Source organism: Symphalangus syndactylus, chromosome 9 (assembly GCF_028878055.3).
Source record: "Symphalangus syndactylus isolate Jambi chromosome 9, NHGRI_mSymSyn1-v2.1_pri, whole genome shotgun sequence".
Lineage (NCBI taxonomy): Eukaryota > Metazoa > Chordata > Mammalia > Primates > Hylobatidae > Symphalangus > Symphalangus syndactylus.
The window spans coordinates 27,425,640-27,449,881 of record NC_072431.2 but is presented as its reverse complement, the minus strand read 5'-3'; the positions used below and the strand labels follow the sequence as shown (position 1 = coordinate 27,449,881).

Below are 24,242 nucleotides of genomic sequence, written 5' to 3'. Positions count from 1 at the left end.
GATTTAGAACCATCTGCATAAGATCCACCTTGTTGGTCTTTTTTCCAACTTTTATTTTAGGTTTAGGGGGTACTTGTGCAGGTTTGTTACATAGATAAATTGTGTGTTGCCGCGGTTTGGTGTATGGTTTATTTCATTACCAAGGTTATGAGCATAGTACATGATATGTAGTTTTCTGATCCTCAGCCTCCTCCCATTCTCAACCCTCAAGTAGGTGCTGGTGTGTCTCTTGCTGCCTTCTTTGTATCCAAGTGTACTCAATGTTTAGTGCCCACTTTTATGTGAGAACATGTGGTATTTGGTTTTCTGTTCCTGCATTAATTCACTTAGGATAATAGCCTCCAGCTGCATCCATGTTGCTGCAAAGGACAAGATTTTGTTAATTTTTATGGCCATGTAGTATTCCATTCACCTTGTTTTTATATTATACATATAAACAAAAGCATCTCTAAATGATGTTTCTCAAGATACACAATGAACTACAGGATGGAATCAACAAAGGATTTTACTGTAATCTGTGTTTAGGAAACATAGGAGTTTACTTATTAAATATATTTGACATAAAAGCTGTGAAAAAAGAACAAAGCTTTTAGCACTAGAGTGGTGCTGGTGCTTAACATTGCCCTGTAGTAGTTAGATTCTGCAAACCCGGGTGGAACCTTCTTTCATATCTTGGCTCTAACATTTGCTACCTGTCTCACATTTGGCAAGGTTCTCTGCCTCTGTTTCTTTATCACTAAAGATTATTACTAAATTAAAATATGTTGCTTTTGGTAAAATTGTTAGAACATTACCTGATACATTATAAACCATACATATATGGATGATGAGTATAAAATCATTCACAAAAATACCTTTAACCTATTGTGGTTGATTCTAATATTTTTTTACTCAGTTAATTTTCCTATGAACAGTGATGGTCATATGTACTACGTTGATATAATGACTCATGATATACAATTTTAAAAAATTAACACAGATTGTTATCTTCTTGGAAAATTGTAATGTACAGAAACCATTTAAAAATGCGGAGATGTCCTGCACAGAAAAGAAAACCCTACTTATCATTTCTTAGACAGTACTTCTAAAGTTTACTTGTTCATAGAAATCTTTTCATCTAAACCAGGTTTAGCAGATCAAATTCTAAGATGGACTCCCCACAAGATTTCCTGCCTTTACCTTTTGATTTGTGAATATAACAAAAGAGTATGTCCTGGTTCTGTTATCTTACGTTGAAAAAGTGATTTTTCGGATGTAACTAAAGTTACTGAACAGTTGACTTTGAGCTAATCAAAAGGGAGACTATTCTGGTGGGCCTAACCTGATCACATGAATCTTTTGATAGCAGAGTCAGTTTTCTCTAGTTGGTGGCAGAAAGAAAATCGGAGAGATTCAAAGCGTAAGAAAGATGTTGCATGCTGTTGTGTTCATGGCTTTAAAAATGGAAGGGGCCACATGCAAGGTCCAAACAATTGCCTTTAGGAGCCTGGGGTAACTCCCATCCAGTAGCCAGCAAGGAACCGCAATCCTACAGTGGCAAGGAACTGAATTCTACCAACAACCTGAATGAGTTTAACAGTAGATTCTTCCCTACAGCCTACAGATTGGCTGATACTTTGATTTTGGACTTGTGAGGCCCTGAGCAGAGAATCCAGGCATGTGCGCCCAGACTTTTGAACTAATGAACTATGGGATAATAAAGAGATGTCACCTTCAACTACTAAATTTGCGGTAATGTGGTACACAGTAATAGAGAATTAATACACTAGAACACAACTCTAAATCAAAATACACAATAAGAGAGTAAGTGCAATTTCAACATGAAAAGAAAGACTTAAGAGAGGATTTCATGTTGATTTCAAGTTTGGTTATGCCTTACTGGTACAAGAAAGCAAAAATGTCAGTTTGTGAAGGGGTAGCATTGTTTTACATACACTATGTTTTAAAAACAACACCCTATAAAAAGTAGCAGCGATAAAGCAAGGCAAGAACAAATAAAATTACTAACTCCTTTTTGTGGACTTACTCTGTTTCTCTTGTCTGGAAAGACTTTTCCACTATTCCACCACCTCAGGAAGAAATCCCATAACCCTTTAACTATCAAATCCTTACCCTTTTTTCCTTCCTCAGCTGAAAACAACCACTGTCTCCATAGATCTTTCTATTGTGGACTTTTCTATGCATAGATTCATATCATATATGGACTTTTAAAACTGGCTTATTTCACTTAGCATAATGTTTTCAAGTCACATCGATCTTGTAGCATGTATCAACACTTCATTTTTTATGGCCAAGTAATATGCCATTGTATAGATATACCACATTTATTTATCTATTTGTACATTGATGAACATTTGGGTTGTTTCCATCTTTTGGCTATTATAAATAACTGCTATAAACACTTGTGTACAAGTTTGTGTATGAACATATGTTTTCATTTCTGTTGGATATATCCTAGGAGTGAAATTTCTGGATAACATCTGCATTCTGTTTAATCCATTCAGGAACTACTTGACTTCATAGAAAATTCACCATTTTACATGCCCATCATCTCTGTATTTCATTCCAGGATATTCTTACCCCAGAATTTACTAAATAGGTTTCCTTTCTTTGGAAGATTCTTAGTCTTCAATAAGCAGCTTCATGACTTTTCCATGATACTCTTCCATCCTGACGCAAGTGAAGTTATTCCATCACTTTCCACCTTATGATCTCCATCCGTTTACCTCCCTATCACACACACAGTTCTATAGCATGATCGTTGTGTTAGTTAAGGTTTCTGTTCCGAGAAAACAAAACCATGAAGAAAGAGGCTTTCTACAGGAAATTACTTTTTTACAAAAGCATTGCAAGCAGATTATCATTAGACTTTTTGCTATAAGATCACAAATCCCTGCTATTTCCAGGGCTACTTCCACTGCCATCATATATGCTGATGGTTGATGACAAGGGAGCAGAACGTTCAGCCTGTCTGAAGCAAAAACCTTCCTGTCAAAACTTGCTTGCCAGCCACCACTGCCCCTAAATGCCCTGTGAATGCAGCTAATTCACATATAGAAACCCAGTTTCCAAAGGAGTCTATGTTGTATGATTTTTATCCTCCTAACCTCTCCAAATAAGAGAGTAAAATGATATATGCTTAAACAAGTTCAAGTAACTACCAGTTTCTATGTAGTTGAGTTCATTTCTCCGGTTGTTCCTCAGTGACTTTGGAGTGTCTCATCCTCAAACCCCACATCCCTTCACACTTGGCAATAGCAGCAGTTCTACTTTGCACTGTTAAGAATTATGCAGGTGGTTCCGCAAATCAACAGAATATACATTCTTTTCAGCACCACACCACACCTATTCCAAAATTGACCACATAGTTGGAAGTAAAGCACTCCTCAGCAAATATAAAAGAACAGAAATTATAACAAACTGTCTCTCAGACCACAGTGCGATCAAACTAGAACTCAGGATTAAGAAACTCACTCAAAACCGCTCAACTACATGGAAACTGAACAACCTGCTCCTGAATGACTACTGGGTACATAATGAAATGAAGGCAGAAATAAAGATGTTCTTTGAAACCAACGAGAACAAAGACACAACATACCAGAATCTCTGGGATACATTCAAAGCAGTGTGTAGACAGAAATTTCTAGCACTAAATGCTCACAAGAGAAAGCAGGAAAGATCCAAAATTGACACCCTAACATCACAGTTAAAAGAACTAGAAAAGCAAGAGCAAACACATTCAAAAGCTAGCAGAAGGCAAGAAACAACTCAGATCAGAGCAGAACTGAAGGAAATAGAGACACAAAAAAACCTTCAAAAAATCAACGAATCCAGGAGCTGATTTTTTGAAAAGATCAACAAAATTCATAGGCCACTAGCAAGACTAATAAAGAAGAAAAGAGAGAAGAATCAAATAGACGCAATAAAAAATGACAAAGGGGATATCACCACCGATCCCACAGAAATACAAACTACCATCAGAGAATACTATAAACACCTCTACGCAAATAAACTAGAAAATCTAGAAGAAATGGATAAATTCCTTAACACATACACTGTCCCAAGACTAAACCAGGAAGAAGTTGAATCTCTGAATAGACCAATAACAGGTTCTGAAATTGAGGCAATAATTAATAGCTTACCAACCAAAAAAAAGTCCAGGACCAGATGGATTCACAGCCGAATTCTACCAGAGGTAAAAGGAGGAGCTGGTACCATTCCTTCTGAAACTATTCCAATCAATAGAAAAAGAGGGAATCCTCCCTAATTCATTTTATGAGGCCAGCATCATCCTGATACCAAAGCCTGGCAGAGACAGAACCAAAAAAGAGAATTTTAGACCAATATCCTTGATGAACATTGATGCAAAAATACTCAATAGAATACTGGCAAACCGAATCCAGCAGCACATCAAAAAGCTTATCCACCATGATCAAGTGGGCTTCATCCCTGGGATGCAAGGCTGGTTCAACATACAATCAATAAATGTAATCCAGCATATAAACAGAACCAAAGACAAAAACCACATGATTATCTCAATAGATGCAGAAAAGGCCTTGGACAAAATTCAACAACTCTTTGTGCTAAAAACTCTCAATAAATTAGGTATTGATGGGACATATCTCAAAATAATAAGAGCTATTTATGACAAACCCACAGCCAATATCATACTGAATGGGCAAAAACTGGAAGCATTCCCTTTGAAAACTGGCACAAGGCAGGGATGCCCTCTCTCACCACTCCTATTCAACATAGTGTTGGAAGTTCTGGCCAGGGCAATCAGGTAGGAGAAGGAAATAAAGGGCATTCAATTAGGAAAAGAGGAAGTCAAATTGTCCCTGTTTGCAGATGACATAATTGAATATCTAGAAAACCCCATCATCTCAGCCCAAAATCTCCTTAAGCTGATAAGCAACTTCAGCAAAGTCTCAGAATACAAAATCAATGTGCAAAAATCACAAGCATTCTTATACACCAATAACAGACAAACAGAGCCAAATCGTGAGTGAACTCCCATTCACAAGTGCTTCAAAGAGAATAAAATACCTAGGAATCCAACTTACAAGGGATGTGAAGGACTTCTTCAAGGAGAACTACAAACCACTGCTCAAGGAAATAAAAGAGGATACAAACAAATGGAAGAACATTCCATGCTCATGGGTAGGAAGAATCAATATCATGAAAATGGCCATACTGCCCAAGGTAATTTATAGATTCAATGCCATCCCCATCAAGCTACCAATGACTTTCTTCACAGAATTGGAAAAAAACTACTTTAAAGTTCATATGGAACCAAAAAAGAGCCCGCATTGCCAAGTCAATCCTCAGCCAAAAGAACAAGGCAGGAGGCATCACGCTACCTGACTTCAAACTATACTGCAAGGCTACAGTAACCAAAACAGCATGGTACTGGTACCAAAACAGAGATATAGACCAATGGAACAGAATAGAGCCCTCAGAAATAATGCCGCGTATCAACAACGATCTGATCTTTGACAAACCTGACAAAAACAAGCAATGGGGAAAGGATTCCCTATTTAATAAATGGTGCTGGGAAGACTGGCTAGCCATATGTAGAAAGCTGAAACTGGATCCCTTCCTTACACCTTATACAAAAATTAATTCAAGATGGATTAAAGAAAGTCAGGAAACAACAGGTGCTGGAGAGGATGTGGAAAAATAGGAACACTTTTACACTGTTGGTGGGACTGTAAACTAGTTCAACCACTGTGGAAGTCGGTGTGGCAATTCCTCAGGTATCTAGAACTAGAAATACCATTTGACCCAGCCATCCCATTACTGGGTATATATCCAAAGGATTATAAATCATGCTGCTATAAAGACACATGCACACGTATGTTTATTGTGGCACTATTCACAATAGCAAAGACTTGGAACCAACCCAAATGTCCAACAATGATAGACTGGATTAAAAAAAATGTGGCACGTATGCACCATGGAATACTATGCAGCCATAAAAAATGATGAGTTCATGTTCTTTGTAGGGACATGGATGAAGCTGGAAACCATCATTCTCAGTAAACTATTGCAAGGACAAAAAAACCAAACACTGCATGTTCTCACTCATAGGTGGGAACTGAACAGTGAGAACACATGGACACAAGAAGGGGAACATCACACACTGGGGACTGTTGTGGGTTGGGGGGAGGGGGGAGGGATAGCATTAGGAAATATACCTAATGCTAAATGACGAGTTAATGGGTGCAGCACACCAACATGGCACATGTATACATATGTAACAAACCTGCAGGTTGTGCACATGTACCCTAAAACTTAAAGTATAATAATAATAATAATAATAAAAGAATTATGCAGGTCGTGGTGAGGGAATGGCGGGGAAATGCGCCTCGCCTATGGAACAGTATCATTGACTATTTATTTCTTTTATTTACTCACAGTCAAGTTGGTGTGTATCTGCAAAGGCGATAGAAAGGAGTTCTTACATATGCATATTCTGAAGAAGGATGTTACCCTTACTGAAAAACTTATTCCAAGATGTTTAATCAATCACGAGAAAAATAAAGAGACATCCTTATGAATGGAGAATAAAGTCCTCAGGGTTTTTTCCTAATTCTCCATGTGAATGAAGAGCTGTATTATTCTAAATATAGTGTTTGTCATAAGGCAATTGTGTTGGTTTGAGTCCTTAGTCGCTGTGACACTGACAGAATTTCTGTCTCCAATTGGAAGGTAAGTTGATAGATTCTTGCCTCACTTTTGGGCATTTACAAAGTGAAAGTGTCTTCATATTCCAAGTTACAATCCTCATAGAGATGCAGGAAGAGTCCAAAACTACCAAGGCAGACATAGAAATGCACCATTGAGCTCTGCTGTTGAAAGCATCTGATGGTGGCCCATTCTGACGAGACATTGGACTTCTCCAGTAGGAAAGTTTGGTTTGGGGACTCCTGTCTTTCTGTCTGAGACTCTACCTGCCCCACTCTCTTTCCCTTTCTTGTCAACAACATCAGATCTGCATTTCAGTATGAAGGATTTCTCTGCCTGATCCTGCTTCCTCCTCTTTATTCTTTACAGTTGTTTCTAACTGCAGAGTCTCTTGAAAGGCTACTCCCATCTGGCCGGGAGCGGTGGCTCACGCCTGTAATCCCAGCACTTTGGGAGGCCGAGGCGGGCAGATCACGAGGTCAGGAGATCGAGACCATCCTGGCTAACACGGTGAAACCCCATCTCTACTTAAAAAAATACACACACACAAAAATTAGCCGGGCGTGGTGGCAGGTGCCTGTAGTCCCAGCTACTCGGGGAGAATGGGAGAATGGCGTGAACCCGGGAGGCGGAGCTTGTAGTGAGCCAAGATGGCGCCACTGCACTCCTGCCTGGTCGACAGAGTGAGACTCCGTCAAAAAAAAAAAACAAAAAGTAAGTCTACTCCCATCTTGCTGTCTGCTTTTCAGATGACCTAAATAAACATTTTAAAAATTATAATTGGTGAAACCCCGTCTCTACTAAAAATTCAAAAATTAGCTGGAGAGAAGTGAAGTTATTTCAATACGAATTTTTAAATTTAAAGTCATGTAGATTCTGAGGTGAGATCATATTAGAAGACAAGTTAGAAATGGACTACTTAGAGAGCTTTCAGAAAAGAGCCAACATCTAGGTACATATCAATAATGGCTAAATCTATGAGCATTCTCCTTGAATGATGATACTCCATCTTTGTTTCAGTCATGGAATTGCGCTGTTGAACTTTTTGTGTCCTGTCCAGGGCAAGTCTTAACTGTGTCAGCCCTCATTACAGGTTAAATACACTGAAAGTCCCTAATCAACATTCACTGCATGTGTTTGTAAGTAAAAGCATTTGCGTTTCAATTATGGAAGAGTCTTTATTGTAATATGGAGACTATCTGAGCTTACTTTTGTTATTTCTATAAAAGTAAGTTACTAGCCCACATTTATCTATTAACTTTTTGCAATAATTATAGTATAATTTGTGAGCTTATTAAGAATGTGATTGTTTTTTAAATATTTGGAAACATTCTTTCTACAAAATACTAATAGCTCAGGTGGGAAATATTTTGAATAATTATATGTTTTAAGTATAGTCAATAAATCAATTAGATTTCAATTCATAACATTTTTCATTAGATGACAATGTTATAGTTATGTAAACTTAATATAGTTTCAGTGATAGGTTATATTTGTTTTTTCTTCCTATTCCCTTAGTTCATCTTGAAGCTCATTCTGGGTGTATAACTGATTCCAAAGGCAATTTCCCTTCATCCTCAGTTTTAGGAACTCCCAGGAACCAAAGCTTAAATATCTATTTTCTTAAGAAGGCTACATTTATATAAATGTATTAAGCCTGATCCCTCTCTGAAAGCAAATATAATTACATTTCTTTTTCCAAGTTTGTAATAAAACTTTAAATAAAAATCTCTAGATAAAGGACGTTTTCCTCCCTGGTTAAAATCTGCTTTCTTGTTTACTTAACATTTGGTGGTGATGCAATGTATAAGATATCGGCCAGCGAATGACTGCCTTTTCCTGTTGTTTTCTTCTACAGGTTGTGTTTCACAATGATGTGGGTATGGTATGTCACAGCAACATGACATCTTGATTATGTGTATCTGTCAAGACTGTTTTAAAGAACATTCTCACCTCAGATTTCTTAGGTCGTAACATTATATTCTTGGTATTCACAGCCTAAACTGTCATGCAGATGGAATACACTTTGCTTTCTTGGTGATCTGTGGTAGAGAGAATGAGTTCCAGTTACCGTGGGAAACGTATTTGTTTGTTGGCTTGTTTCTTGTCTTAATAGTGGTTTGTATTAAAAGTAAAATCAGAAAAATATCTAAAAAATCTATTGAGGTGGTGGCAAAGATTACGAATCTTAACCTTCTTATAGAATACCCAAAGAACAGATCAAAAGAATTTCAATAATGACCATAGGTTATGTCAAATAGTACATTAACTATATATATATCTGTAATAAATAATATTTTGATTAATTTTCCACCAGATATATACATATGTAATTTTCCTGCTAATATATATTTTTACCAAATGTATACATTTGAACTTTCCCTCCAAACATTTTTTTATTTGGATATAGTTATTAGCAGTCATCTGTAGCAGGTCAGAGTGCTGGAAGAGAGCCTGGTAGACATCAAAATAAATGACTTCCGTGCCACATCTGAGATGCCCTAGAGGCTGAGATCATGATTCCCTTTGGCAAATAAACTAAAAGTTCTAGAATTTTCAGACTCCTGTTAGTTTCTGCTACCACTTAAGTGTTAATAGCTAATAATAGAGCAAGCTTGATTACTAGCTTGGTGTCCTAAAATGGATGTTGGCCTGCCAGGTAATGTCCCTCCATTTGCATCTTGTTTTTTCTATCTGTGTAGCCATGGAGAACACGTGCCACAATTTACAGGGATGGTCATCTTATCTGTAAAGTGTTCCTATCAGATGATCCCCAGTATTCTGAGTTGTGTTTCTCCGGTATTTTAATTAATTCATTATTATTATTACTGTTAATTTTATGTCTGATGGAGTGGCAAAAAAGGAGCTCTACCTGCTTTGGTTGCCAAAATTATCACGAATATTTTTAAATAGTATCAGAGGCTGATGAGCGGCTGGGTTGTTTTGTTTTGTTTTGTTTTGTTTTGTTTTGTTTTGTTTTGTTTTGTATGAGACAGTGTCTCACTCTGTCGCCCAGGCTGGAGTGCAGTGGCGTGATCTCGGCTCACTGCAACCTCCACCTCCTGGGTTCAAGTGATTCTCCTGCCTCAGCCTCCCGAGTACCTGGGATTACAGGCACCCACCACCACGCTGGGCTAATTTTTGTATTTTTAGTAGAGACAAGATTTTACTGTGTTGGCCAGGCTGCTCTCAAACTCCCTACCTCAGGTGATCTGCGCACCTTGGCCTCCCAAAGTGCTAGGATTACAGACATGAGACATTGTGCCTGGCTGAGCTGCTGTTTTTTATTCAAGAGTCTATAGTTGTTTTTCCTTTTTTTCTTATTTTCTACTTAACTTCCAGGAGGCATGAGTGTGGACTGAATGGAATACTAAGATTTCTTCCAGTTCTATGATTTTATGAATTATTACTTGATAACTCTATATATTGGCAATGACATAGATGAGAAGTTTTCCTGATTTCTATTCCACTTTTTTTTTTTTTTTTTTGCTTCTCTTTCTTCTAGGAAAACAATATTTTTTCCCCAGATTACCATATCTTACTGTAGTAAAGAATAATTAAAATATTCAAAAGCAAAGCATCACTGACTGCCAAGGCTCTTAAAAATGCTCAGACGTATTTTAGGTCTGTAAAGATTATCTTTTCTCATTCTTCATACAACACTAAAATATTAATCCTGACCATAGTGTGAATATATTAGTTTTAGTACAAGTACTTTTAGATGCTTAGTAATTAGTTCTGCAAAGGATTGATAAAAGACACTATCGTATCTATGAGAATTTGAGAATCATAACTTTTCTTCCTGTTTTAAATGCATGCTTAGATAGCTAAAAATAATTTTAAACTGTTATCAGCCTCATTATTTTTAGTGAAAAATACACCTTTCTCCGGATACATATTCCTTTATCTGGGAAATATAGATGGAATCAGTGATATACCTGTTGCTGAGCACATTATTATATCATTAATGCTTATGTATTTCAAATTATATGCATATTCTCCCCAGGGTGATTAGATCCCTTCTACAGTTAGGGTAATGAAGGCTTTATTTGCCTGAGGGGACACAGGGAACCATTTAGGAGAGTGAGGCAATTAAGCAATTATATAACATTTTGAAAACATTCAATACTTCTCACCATTTGATTTGTACTTCTGGAGAACTGCTTTTCTCATACTATCTGGTTAGAATAGTTAGAATCCTCACACCCTCCCCTCTGTCATTTTTTTTTTTCATGAAATTATACCTTATTTTACAAAATGCATTTTTCTGAGAAACTAACGCTTACATTGAATTTTGCAAGTTTAATAATAAAGGATTGGGATATTTTATTTAAAATAATTAAAAATATTTTTTAAAAGTATCACATGTGAAAGTAATTATCACCCCCAAACTGTATTTTGCAAATTGTGCCTATTTTATCACTACCATACATTTAGGATGAAAAGAAAACAAGTTGGGGGGTGGATAATCTATCATAAAACAAAAAGAAAAACTCTGGAGTCTGTGTTACTTTTCGTTGGGGAAAAGGCAGGTGGGTAAAATAGATAAATACAATTTACAGTTCATCCTAAAATCTCATTACAGCTTAAAATATCAATCTCTAGAAATACAAAACATTTGCCAAAATAATTGTTAATATGTGCAAGACTACCCAAAATAAAAAATGCAATTCTCCCTTCTGCTAGTCCTCCTTCTGTACAAATATAATTAGCAATAAAATTGAAGGCAACAAAAACAAGAAAAGACATAATGATCCTGGAAAATCCACAAAATGGATTATCATTTTCTAACAATTAATACACTGTGTTTTTTATGTGGTGGTGTGATAACATCTTTTTCTTGCTTTCTTGTAAGTTAGGTACTGTGTTATATTTATCTTTGACAGGGCAACTAGCATCTGATAGGAATTCTAAACAGCAAATGATAGTATGATATTTTTATTATCTGTGCCTCTTAAAACTCTGGCCAATAGCAAATAACACCATTTCCACCTCCCAGAGGAGAAAGAGAAATACGAAAGGAGCTAAGTGGATGAATTACATAGCATGGACACAGAATCTTTTCTAAATAAATAACCTATTAAAATAGCAGTTGGCAGTCTTATAAAAAGAAAATAAAAGTTCTGATGAGGAAAACTGGGTTGTTTCTCAGCTCTGACTACAAAAATAAACATCCTTGAGAAATTGCTGAACCCCCTTGTGCTTGCTTAATGTAAAGTGAGAGTGCAAGATCAAATGATCTCAAAGCTCCCCTTCAGTTCAGGGAGACTGAAATAATATGGTACCTTAGGCTTACTTAGGACCTTGTCGGGCACTAGCGCTTTAAGAGTTTTACATGGATTGTATAATCATCAAAATAATCCTGCATAATAGACACCATTGTTAGTTGCATTTTATGAAGAAAGTGAGGCTTAGCATTGAAGTATTTTACACAATGTCATATGCTTAGGGAGCAGCCAAGGTGAAGTTTTCAACCAGGCCGACTGACTTCAGAGTCCACTGGCTTCAAGACAGTGCTTTACATCCTCCCTCCAACATTATTCCTAAGCTGATCAAAACTGAGAAAGTCACAAGTGTGTGAAACCTGCATTCTTTCTGACTTCATTTTCCCTGGTAAGATGGTTACTTGCCCACCAGTCTGGCTTATGCTACAGTGAAACACAACTTCTTTTTGGTTAACGTTTTTGTCTGTGCTCAGTCTTTAGCTGTAATCAAGAGGGTGGCACATCTTCCAGTAGGATATTTATCCTGTGTATTTTCCAAAAACTGGCCATGCAGTCACTAAACATGGATCAGAGAGAGGTTCATGGAAATTGTAAATGAACAGTCAGGAGAGAGTCTTTTGTGGCAAAATTACAGGAATGTTTCCTCAGGTCAAAGTCAAAGTAAGGATGAATTAACTCCCGAAGCAATTTTGAAAAGGTGAAATTCAATGATATTGCAGTTGTTGGACCAGGTGTTAAAATGTTATTGGGTGTTAATTTAATTTTCATCCTGTCAACACTCATCTGAACTGTAACAGCTGCTAAACACAGTTCCACAAGAGCAAACTATCCTCACAGAGGAAGCAGATGCCTAATCAATAGGGCCAATAGAAATGTATGGCTCAGCCAAGCAACACACACAAGGGGGAATGAATCCCATAGGGCTCTGTCTAACCTGAATGAAAAAGAACTTTAATGATGGTGAGGCTATTGAAGCAGTAAGAACAGGAGACTGAAAGTCCTGGATTGGCTTCCTATTGACTCTTTTTTATTTTTTTAATTCTGCATGACCTTGGATGGGACAATGCCTTAGTTTCTCTGTCCCCCTGAGCTTGCAGAGGTATTGTAGATGGAGTTTCAAATCTATTGCTATTTTTACAGCTATTATCATTTCACAGGTCTTGCAAAGTTCTGAGTAACAATCGGCCTTTTCTTAACAAAATGTAACTTTCTTGAGCTTCTAATATTAAAAGATAATAATGATGATGTAGTAATAGTTAATAGCTGTCCTTCATTGCAACCTAGGGTGGAAAGGAGTAGATGACTTATCACTGAGAAAGGGAGTTTTTCGATTTGAATACTTTCTTGAGTACTGTAATTTAAAACATACTAAGATATGTTACCTCCCCTTCTGGAGATTTTCAAATAGAAAGTAGATTGTTATGTTTAGACCAAATATAATCTTACCTAGAAACTGTGGTTTGACTATATAACCTCTTAAGGTCAATTATAGCATGCATTTAATAATTTTCTATAAGCCGGTATACCTCATCCAGAAGGTCAGCTTTGTTTATGCATCTCATACTTGGTTATGGATCCCTCTGGGAGCATGTGGTGGTATGGGGCTGAAATATTACCTGGGAATTTTTTTTTTTTTTTTGGAGAAGGAGTTTTGCTCTTGTTGCCCAGGCTGGGGTGCAATGGCACAATCTCGGCGATCTCGGCTCACTGCAACCTCCACCTCCTGGGTTCAAGCGATTCTCCTGCCTCAGCCTCCTGAGTACCTGGGATTACAGGCATCCACCACCATGCCTGGCTAATTTTTGTATATTTAGTAGAGATGGGGTTTCACCATGTTAGCCAGGCTGGTCTCGAACTCCTGACCTTAGGTGATCCACCCGCCTCGGCCTCCCAAAGTGCTGGGATTACAGACATGAGCCACAGTGCCTGGCCAGGAATTTTTAATAAATGAAAATAAGTTGATATTTATTTAAGGAAGTAAAATGAAAATTTTACATGAATATTAAAATAATGCATATTTCAAATAATTTGAATGTTGAGATAGGCCTTTTGGCCTACATACGGACACTTGGCAATTGTTCTTTCTTGAGGGGTCATCAGGGAGAGGTTCACTGTGGCTACTTATGTAGGATGTTCTCTTGAAGGAGAGACCTTTAGTTTCCTGGACTTGTTAAATGTCATACCAACCAAAACAACAACAACAAAACGCTCGTCTTTGACTTAGAGTTTCACAGTGCTTCTATTATTCCTTCTCTTCTGCTCTCTACTTCTACAGAAAGTAAAATATTTAAGGAAGCATGCAGTAGATGTTATTTCAGAATATATAGAAACAGTAGTCCAGTGACTTTATGACAAAAAAAGATTAGTTTTGAGAAGATAAAATAATTGCGGCATATGGCCTGATGAACTGGATTTTTTTTTTTTTTTTTTCAGAGATAACGTCAGTTTTTAGTGGGGAGAATTCAAAAGGCCATCAGGTGCATATTGAGAATTTTGTATCATAAAATTCTTATTCCAAAACATAAATGCAAATAAGGGCGATAAGAGGAACAACGCCAAGCTTTGGCTCTTTGGAGCTATTGTAGAAAAACAAACAAACAAAAATAAGGTCATGAATTGTATTTCTTGGCATTTAACTGAAACTGGGGACAAGAGCCATCATTCGTTGTGTTTAGTATGACAACATACTAGACTTTTTTTTTTTTCTATTAGGTATTTGAAAAGCTTAAAATTTGGCACAGGACTATAACATCAGCAATTCCTTCATTCCTACCTCTCTCTCGTCTTTCTTCTTCTGCCCCCTTTTTTCCTTACTGGTGGGAAACGAATTTAGATGAAACAATTTGATGAATGGATTTTGAGCAATTTCAGTGAAGAAATATGTACTTACAGGTTTAATTGGGTTTCTAGTGTGTTAACACATTATCAGAGTCATTTATAACCTGTATTCTTATGGCTGTAAATTAATTTCATTATATAATTTATATAAAAAAGATAATAGATTGATGCATGTTATTATTTCCTTACCTTCACTAATTAGGTTATTACTAAATGAGATCAGCTAAATTCCGAAGCTTTTAATGGAAAATTGATGTAGCTATTGTGAGCTCTGGAAATCTTATTTCTTTGTTCTATCACTATAATATGTGTATAAGGATTCATCACCAAAACTTGATATTTAAGTCAAATTAAAGGGCATTTTTACTGTAATGATCAACCTTATACAATTTATAAAGATTTGTTTCTAAAAACAAAGTTCATAGAGAAATTAATGTTTCACCTTTTCTCTTATAACCAGATGGCTTCTGGAGAGAAAACTCCTTATAGCTTATTCACTCTGTTCTCAATGACTTCAGTGCTAGATGAATAATTTCAGGGGCCACTTTATCTTGACTATGCTGTTTAGTAACTAGTGTGATTGTAATGAAAAGAGAGAATGAAGAATGTAAAAAATGAGAAACTAAGGAGGAAACAGGGAGAAGGTTAATAACTCATTCTGAAAATGCCTGTAAGATTTAGCCATGCCCTGAAGTTTTAATAGGTTGGGCCACATTTTATTCAGGAATTTAGTGAGGAGCATATTAACCACCAGGACTTCATTTATTTTCATATGTATTATTTATTTGAGATTTGGGGGTTATTCTATATCTTCTGATATGAAATTATAATAATGTGACTTTCACTACTGTTAGACAAATACTGATTGTCTTTCTTCCAGGGAACCTCAAAGAATTCAAATATGCTACTTAGTATACACACTGATGTTTGCTCACCCTCTGAGTGTATGCTCAAATTTTATCGTGGCTTATCTTCTCCAAAAAATGGGTAGGTCTCCACTTTTCTAACATGTATAATGAATTATTTAGTGTTTGTCTTCCTTGACGAACCCCCATGCTTGTCACAGTAGCTGGTATGTTAGGAATTGAATCGGATAGAAATTCTCAAATACTCCTCTATATTTATTTGAAAAAGCTTATCCACATTTGTTAGTTGGAGGAAACCAACACAAAGAGATTAAGATTTGCCCATGATCTCCTGAATCTCTAGAATCCTCATTTACTGAATTTTATTCTAATACTCTTCTTAAGGTAATACTATAATCCTTAAAGTTAAATGTAGCCTATGGCTAATGAAAGCTGAAAGCTAAGGCATACATCTAAGCACAAGCCTAGAATTAAGAAAATGCTAGGTCTTACACTAATCCTGCTACTAGTAAGTTCAGAGAGGTTACTTGTATAAGTATGTATATGAATTATCCCCTGAAAAGTTGTTTTCTTGTTTTTTAATTCTAACAATGTTGTACTGAAGCTGTTTTAATGTATACTTTCAAGAGATGTGGTACAATATGGTCGTTTGAGAATGTGATCTATTGCTTTTCCTCATAGCACTTATCACTACCTTAAGTTACTCTGTCTGTCTGTCTATCTATCTATCATCTATCTATCTATCTATCTATCTATCTATCTATCTATCTATCTATCAATTGAGGAGCTCCTCCTCCTCCTTGGCTTCATCTATAATGGAAGAGCCATGACAGCCTGAGAAGAAGGACTTTGTCTATGTTTTTCACTACTGTATCCCACCTTTAAGAACAGTCCCTCAGTCAGCAATGGCGCATAGATAGTATTGAGTTTGTCAGTGAGTGAATGAACCATAAATGTATGTCATCAGCACCGGCTCTATAGCTTAGCCTCAGTCTTAGTGAACTCTATGACCTACCTTAAGTGACCTTATTGAGAGCCTTGAACCACAACTTTAATAACAGTTCTGGTAGTATCTTTATTCTGCTTTTGGCTTTGATTGTTTCTTTACTTGTGTCTTTTGTCCAAATGGATTAACTATTTGAATGTATTGTTGCTAAACATTAATGTAGAATCTCCTTCCACCGTTATTGTATGATTTTAAGGTTGTGGCATTTGTTGTTGTTTATAGGTCGAAATTTCTGTAGAATAGACAAATCAAGGATGATGACTTCTTAAGATGCAGTATTCAAGTTCAGAAATCTATACTCAGATGACCTTGTGTAGGTCATCTGCGTCTGAGGTTTATCTCACCAGTGGTAACTGAAATGGTATGAATATATAGTACTTCAAATAAAATGATAGTGTAATAAACTAACCAGTTTCTGAGAAAGATAAACTATCTTGTGGAACAGCAATCACTCAAATATAAATGAAATAGCTTACTCTAAGGTGTAATTATTACTTATTACTGTAATTTAGTTTTGACTTCAAATCCCAAGCCTGAGTATCTTACTCATCCTGGATGTTTTAATAGTATTAGAAGTATCTTAGTTTCCTAAAAATTAAGACTTTGTTCCACATGCAGATATTGAAAACTTATTTAATAGGCCAAGTGACTGAAGTGTTAATTTCTATGTTTTGAAATATTACAAGAATCATGTAAATATGGCATGTTTCTAAGAAGTGGATTGGGAATAGATTTTATTGAACAAAATCTATTCATAGCATGTGGCTGCTCTGTAAATCCTGGACTATTGTAGTAGAATGTGTGTTGGTTTGCAGATGTAAGGAAAAAAAAAATTCACTGCTATGCTATGGTAGTAATAAGTTCCTAGGGGGAGAGCAGGCTAAAAATAATTTATTGAAACTGCCTTCAATTTCTAAAGACATTTCTGAATTCTATTTAGAACATAGCCGTTGATTACAAAGTGTGATTTGAGAAGGCAAAAGAGGCCAACTTTCCTGCAAACAAATTAAGAGATGCATATTGACTGCAGGGAAGTATGTCATCACTGAGAAATCGAAAGCAATGGGACTTTAGGAAATCAATCAGAGGTCCAGTCAAATTAGATTTTTTTTTTCCTCATACTTGCTGGAACCCTATGTAGAATGTAAATATTTTCAGCAGATACAAACTTTTAATTTTTTTAGTAAACCCAGTTCAACAAAATAAATAGAGGATCGGTTACAGGTTCTAGTTCATTCATGTTGCATATTTTCAGAGCCCTAATAGAACACAGAAGTCCCTTGGAATCCTATGTAGGTGTGTATCATCTTACGATAATTTTTGTCCCAGTAACCCATTTTTCTTAATGGTCTAGTTTGAATGCCCTTTGGGAAGACATGACTCTAATTTGAGACCAATAACCAGCTTGCCACATTTATTTTGACCCCTTTTGGGGACTAAAAAAAGTGTGTATCTTTTCAATACATAAAAAGACAATAGCACTATATGCTAGTCAGTTCTACTTGATTCTGTATGCTTATAAGGTCAAGGTCACTCTCCTTTCTGAAATAATGATAGGAGAATATTCCTAAAAGTAAAAAGTCGAATAATGGAATCAGATCTCAAGCATATAATGATTCATGGAAGCATATGTATATCCTCACAGAGTTTTTTTTAAGATAATAAACCAGAGACCTTATAATAAATAAGAGCAACATATATCCCGAATTTATTATTTTCAACATAATGATATATATTATTTTCAAACATCTTTAAAATATTTTTAGAGAATTGAAAACATATCCTCTAAATATATCAAGCTAGGATGTGATTGATAAAATGGGGTTGAAGTGGATCTTAAGTCAGTCTTCACTACTTGTGTGTTTCATTGTGTGCTTGTGTAAGGCCCTATGCTAGCCGCAATGAAGGGTATAAAAATGCATTTGACACAGTGTTTATTCTCAAAGAGATTATCCTGTAATACTGTGTGCAGTTAACACAATCTCTGTGGAGTTTTTATTTTTTTTTAGAGAGTTGAAAACATATCCTCTACATATATTAAACTAGGATGCATAAGAGGGTTGATAAAATGGAATTCAGGTGAACAGTAAGTTAGTCTTAAATACTTGAGTTTAATTCAAACTTGTTTAAGTGTATTTCTTACTAGAAAATGTCCACTTTCTTTCTATAAGTGGTCTAAGACAATAAAAGTGAAAGTATTTCAAAACTACTTTTAATTTTTCTTCATTTTTATTTCAAAAATACTTTTAATTTTTCTTCATTTTACCAGATATTATTAGAGATATTAAAAACAGAAACAAATAGCATAGATTTTATGATTGTAAAACAATATATGCCAAGAGTGAACAATTTGGATAGCATGGATTTACTCAAACAAAGAAAATAAAAAGCATTCATAATTCCACCACTCAATCATGAACACTGCAAACACAGAGATAAGGCAGTCTTGACTGCCATTGCCAAAATTTCTCCAGTTTTGTTTCAAGATTACAGAATAAATGCATTTCCTTTCCAGCTTCAAAACCTTAGCAATGGAAGATATAAAATGAATAAATGCATACATATACATAAACATGTTGGTAAAAGCAGTGGGGAAAAATTATAATTATTCTCTTGAAAAAAATTATCAAGAATCAGATTGAAGAGAAAACACAGCAATGCATGGATGGGGCCAGTTATGAAAGGTGGAGGTTGCTCAAGGAGTGTTCCTCAAATAAGATCGTGAAATTGCCCTCTTCATTCCCGTCTTGGGAGATTTATCTGCCCCTAGGTAGGAGCGGTGAGAGTTTCAAACTTTCTTTTTCCTATATGTAAAAATATATATATTTCCAGAGTATTTTCAAAATAAAAATCATTATTATAACATACATACCATTTTGTGACTTATCTAACAAATTATTGTAAGAAAACAACTTGCCTACAAAATCATAAAGTTCAGATGCAGTGTAATTTATTTATTTAAACAATTACATCTGTCTCTATTTTAAACAATGCTGCATTGAACATCCTTATAGTAAAATCTCTTAATTTATTTGCCTTTTTTCAATACATGTTTTGATAAATTAAATTTTAGTATTATTTTATAAGTAAAAAATTGGGATTTTGATTAGATTTGCTTTAAATTGAAAAATTAATTTGTAGAAATGTCTTAAATCTTTACAACATTTAAATTTATGTATGGTAATGTCTCTTTATTCAAGTGCTGATATTATTCAATACTTCCGAAGTTTTCTTCATTTTAATCCTAAATATTAGGCATAAGTATTTTTATGTTGTTCATAGTTATAGTTCTTTTTAATTTTCTAAGATATTGATATATATATACAAGTTACTGATTTCTGCATATTTATTTTTAAGTATTTTAAAAATTATCTTGTTAAATTTAATATTTTTTTATTTGACTATATTCATTATAATTCTTCATGTACTTTCAGGTTGTTTTCTGATTGTCAAGTGTCCTTTTTCCCCCAACAGGCATCCTGACTCAAGCTGTACACATTTGCAATATCTGATTTTTAACCACACACTCATCATCCTATTGACCCAGAGTGAAAATTGATACTCTTATCTGAAGGACTGTTCCCTTGAGTATATTTAAACCAGACCAATCTCTGTGTTTAATCTGGGTTCATCAGGAACCATTAGCCTTGATTGGTTTGTTTTTCTCCCCCTCCATCTCAGGACTTGATTCTATTGAGTTAACAACTATTCTCCCCAGAGAACAGCTACCGCAAGCCTGTTTCAAGTAATTCCAATATCTCACTCATAGAAATTGAACTGATCTTTTTCTTTAGTTTTATGTGAAGAACTGCAGTAATGAATTCTGAATTTGTTCAAATCATTGAAGATGTGTGAAGACAAAACATTCACTCAAATCTCTATCATGTTAGCATGTTATTGTTATCATTGCTCTGTTCTTCATTGTTGAATAATGCAATGGAGTTAAAAAGAATAAACATTATTTACCGAAGACTCATATGTTGATATCCAGTAAATCCTCATTAATCACAATTTGACAAGCTTGCGATTTCTGGTATTTTAGGAAAGAACTAGGTATATGTTTATCTGTGCAAAATATCAAAAAAATGCATTAGTAAGCATTTTAGTAATGTAAATAAGACTGCGGAAGAATTATTAGAGCAAACTATACTTTGTTTAAACTATTCCGGCATAACACATAACTCAGAAAATAAGATAATCTATTGAAGCCTTACAAATTACAATCTGTGAGGCCCGTCATAACTTTCATAAGAATGCTTAATTACATTGTGCTGCTAATATAAAGAACCCATCTCTAAATACAGTTAAAACGTTCATCCAGATTTTCAAACATAATCTCGAGGGGGATAATAAGTAGAAAAACTATGGGGTTATTTTTCAGATCATATATTTCTAGCTCTACTTTTGAATATCTGTGACTCATGACTTCGAGTAAATATTTTACCTCTTCTGAATCTACTTGCTTATCATTTAAATAAAAATACATCATTGTGCATATTTCATGGAGTTGCTAGTGAGCATAATGAGCTTGAGACTGAAAGCTACCTTAAAAATTATAAATCAACAAAATTCTAAGTACTCATTACTATGTTCTGGATTACTCTTATTATAAATTTGCACAATAATTTTGTCTTCAGTTTTTGAATTCTGTATGGCAAGGAGCACAATGGCTTGTGCTAGCTTGTCTATAAAATTGTAATTGGCATGAAACAGCTTTGATAATTACCTCAGCTACAATATTCTGAATAATTTTCAGTTTAACTTAAAATATTAGAACAAGTGGTTATTCATGAATAAATATTACTGATATCTTGAAAAAAAAACAAGATTCTTTCTTTAAGCTCTTAAACTCTTTCCACTCTGTAAATTAAACACATCAGTAATAGCTAAGAGAGAATTCTGATACACCATCATTTACCACTATGCTATTATAGCACAAATTTTGGATGTGACAAATTTTAAATTAGTAGATGTTATTTTCCCAAATCAACAAAAGGAGAATCTAACATGAAGCAAATTCAAACTACATCTTTATAAGATGTTTTATAGACATGTAACATAAAGGCTAATACTAAGCTGTCATTAGTTAAATGATTAAGTTTGGAAAACTTATTATTGATGACTAGTATTGCAAAGTGTTAAAGTATTAAACATTACATCTCCTTGTGTCAATAGGTACTTTCCTTCCTTATTCCAGGCAGCGACATAAGAAAGCATTCATTATTTTAGGGGAAGACAGTCTCAGGAAAAGAGCAGAACAAAGGCATAGACCTAAAATTCTTACCTTTTAGATTCGAAGTGGTTCTCAGGTATAAGACAACAAGATTTGAGAAAAACAAGCAAACAAACATGATCACACACAAGGAGTTCTTTCCCAAACAATACTAGACCAGAGACTAGAGAAAGATCATTAGATCTGAAGGAAGGAGTTTAGCAATCCAGAGGCTGGTATGGGTTTCTTACCCTCTCCTCTCTTACTTGAGTTAATTCTAAACTGATGGAGACAAAGTGGAATCCCTTAATAATTTTAGGGATCTGCAATTAGATAAAATCTGTGCCGCCAACGTTCTATGTTCCTTCTTGGCAGTAGAGGATAAAATGAAATGGCTAAATCAGTTCTCTATGCACCAACAAGACTTACAGTACAGACAGATAGTTTTTCTGGATAAGGTTGGCATAGCTTTGCCAGTCAAATTGTAGGAGAGTTGCAGTAGCATACGTGGCATGAATCATATGATAAGAGACCACATGAGAACTGTATACCTCAATTGATATCATCATGAAGGTTTTAATTCCAGAAAGTAGATGGAGGATATATTTTAGTGGATGTCACGATAGGCAGGTAGTGATGAAGGACAAGATGCCACCTTTCACTTCATGTCACATTTCACCTCAGTGACCTTGGCGTTTACACACAATACCAGGAAGAAAGGGAACAGGAAGAGGAATCCTCTAGACTGCTTTGAAGTGGCAAATTATGTTTCTGTTCTCCTGAGCAGAATGGAGTTAGGGTTAAATTAGACTGAGTTATAGAAAATAAAAACTACGATTTTTCATAATTAAGTTTGAAGTTATTGTACCAGATACACTGGTCTTCCTATCATGATGATTGTGTTCTCCTCCTAACATGGCATTCACCTTAGTAACTCATTGTTATATATGTAAAACACAAAATAGAAAGATAAGGAAACTGGTAAATTGCATCAGCCTAACAAGTTTCCCCCTTGTTCTCCTTTGACTTATGCTGAAGTTATCTGCAAGAGAGGTCCTGGTTCTCTCTAGCTTCTCTAGTTTTAATGTCAAGAGCAATTTATTTTCTTTCTGTCTTCTTACCCACTTGAAGTGGTAGAAAGAAACTTCATTCATAAATCAAATCTCCCTAGGTAATAAATTTTTGGTTTAAAATACCTTTAACCATTGGCAACTCCTAAATTTCTCTCAACAAGGAGCTTAGGGGCAGTAATCTGGCTGGAAGTGGTGACGGTGGCTGCATTTGTAGAGACGGCACACTGGCACGTTATGCATTATTTGGAGATAGATAATGGGAAAGTTAACAAGGTTTACTAATCATCCCCGCAACAGCACCCGCAGATCTGATCTCGGTGATACGATCTTTACTGATAAGCCCTCCTTGTATGCTGCCTTCTGTTTATTGCTTGCATATTTTATTTTATTGCTTGTCCATTTGCTTTAAGTGTGGTCAAAAATTAGATGGAGATGATTCTCAGTGGTTTTATGTTGAGAAATAGGCTAACAAAAAAAATTCATACAAAATTCTTGGATGTGTTAGAACTGAGTTTATGTCTAGAAGCCACAATACCAGAAGTAAGAATTGAAACCTTTTTGATCTTTCATTTTTACTTTCAAGCTGTCTTAAATTATGTCCCAAGAGGAATTTTGGATCTACCTTTCACTGCTCTTCAGTGCCTCGTGCATTCGCGAATCCAGCTCACACCCCTCATTCTTCACTTGAATGAAACACAAGCATATCAATGCATTTAATCTTAACATGGCAAGACAGCATTCCCCTATTTCTGTGCTTGTCTTCTGTAATTCCAAATCTAAGACAAGAATATATAGTAAGTTTTGGAAACCACGTAACTTAGTGAAAAGGATTTAACTCTTTAAATGAAAATACTGAGGATTATGGTCCAAGTAGTAGAAAGTTCACCAACCTATACAACCACCAATATTCATATAATAAATATCTATTAAACACATGCTATCAAAAAAGCACTGTTCTAGACATAAAGATGTGATAGTAAAAAACACCAACTCTCTCTCACGATGTTCAGATTCTAGTAGAGTGAACAGACAGCAGATAATAAGCTAAAAAATAGCCACAAATCATATTGATTATTGAGACTGATGGTCAAAGAATGTCCTTCTGAGAGGTCAGCATTTAAGCTTATTCCTAAATAATAAGATGAATATAGCCATGTGAAGATTGCGTGGGAGAGCTTTGGTGGCAAAGGGAACACCAGATGACCAGAAATTTCAGTGTTTCAGGGCCTATTGGATGCAGGTGACAGCAGCATAAGAGAAAAGCGTTTAGAGGGGTAGGTGTGGGCTGATACTATGGATATCAGAGAAATTAGACTTTATTCCAGCAGCAAAGGG

General features: G+C 35.4%; 2 long non-coding RNA genes across 3 annotated transcripts in view; one reads left to right on the top strand and one right to left on the bottom strand.

Moving 5' to 3' along the window:
* LOC129489270 (uncharacterized) overlaps window positions 1–24,242 on the top strand; it is a 63,003-nt gene that overhangs the window by 26,375 nt on the left and 12,386 nt on the right. Inside the window, exons 2-4 of one of the 2 annotated variants that reach the window (XR_010113633.1) lie at window positions 15,631–15,737; window positions 16,845–16,983; window positions 20,097–20,334. This is a non-coding gene — a long non-coding RNA (uncharacterized lncRNA). Of the gene's footprint in view, window positions 1–15,630; window positions 15,738–16,844; window positions 16,984–20,096; window positions 20,335–24,242 lie in introns of those variants that run through there. The other variant, XR_008659946.2, reaches the window with a different exon arrangement.
* Window positions 224–20,669, bottom strand: LOC129489271 (uncharacterized). Its single transcript, XR_008659947.2, has 3 exons — window positions 20,589–20,669; window positions 8,641–8,729; window positions 224–359 (listed from the first exon to the last, which is right to left on the bottom strand). It is a non-coding gene; the product is annotated as an uncharacterized lncRNA (long non-coding RNA).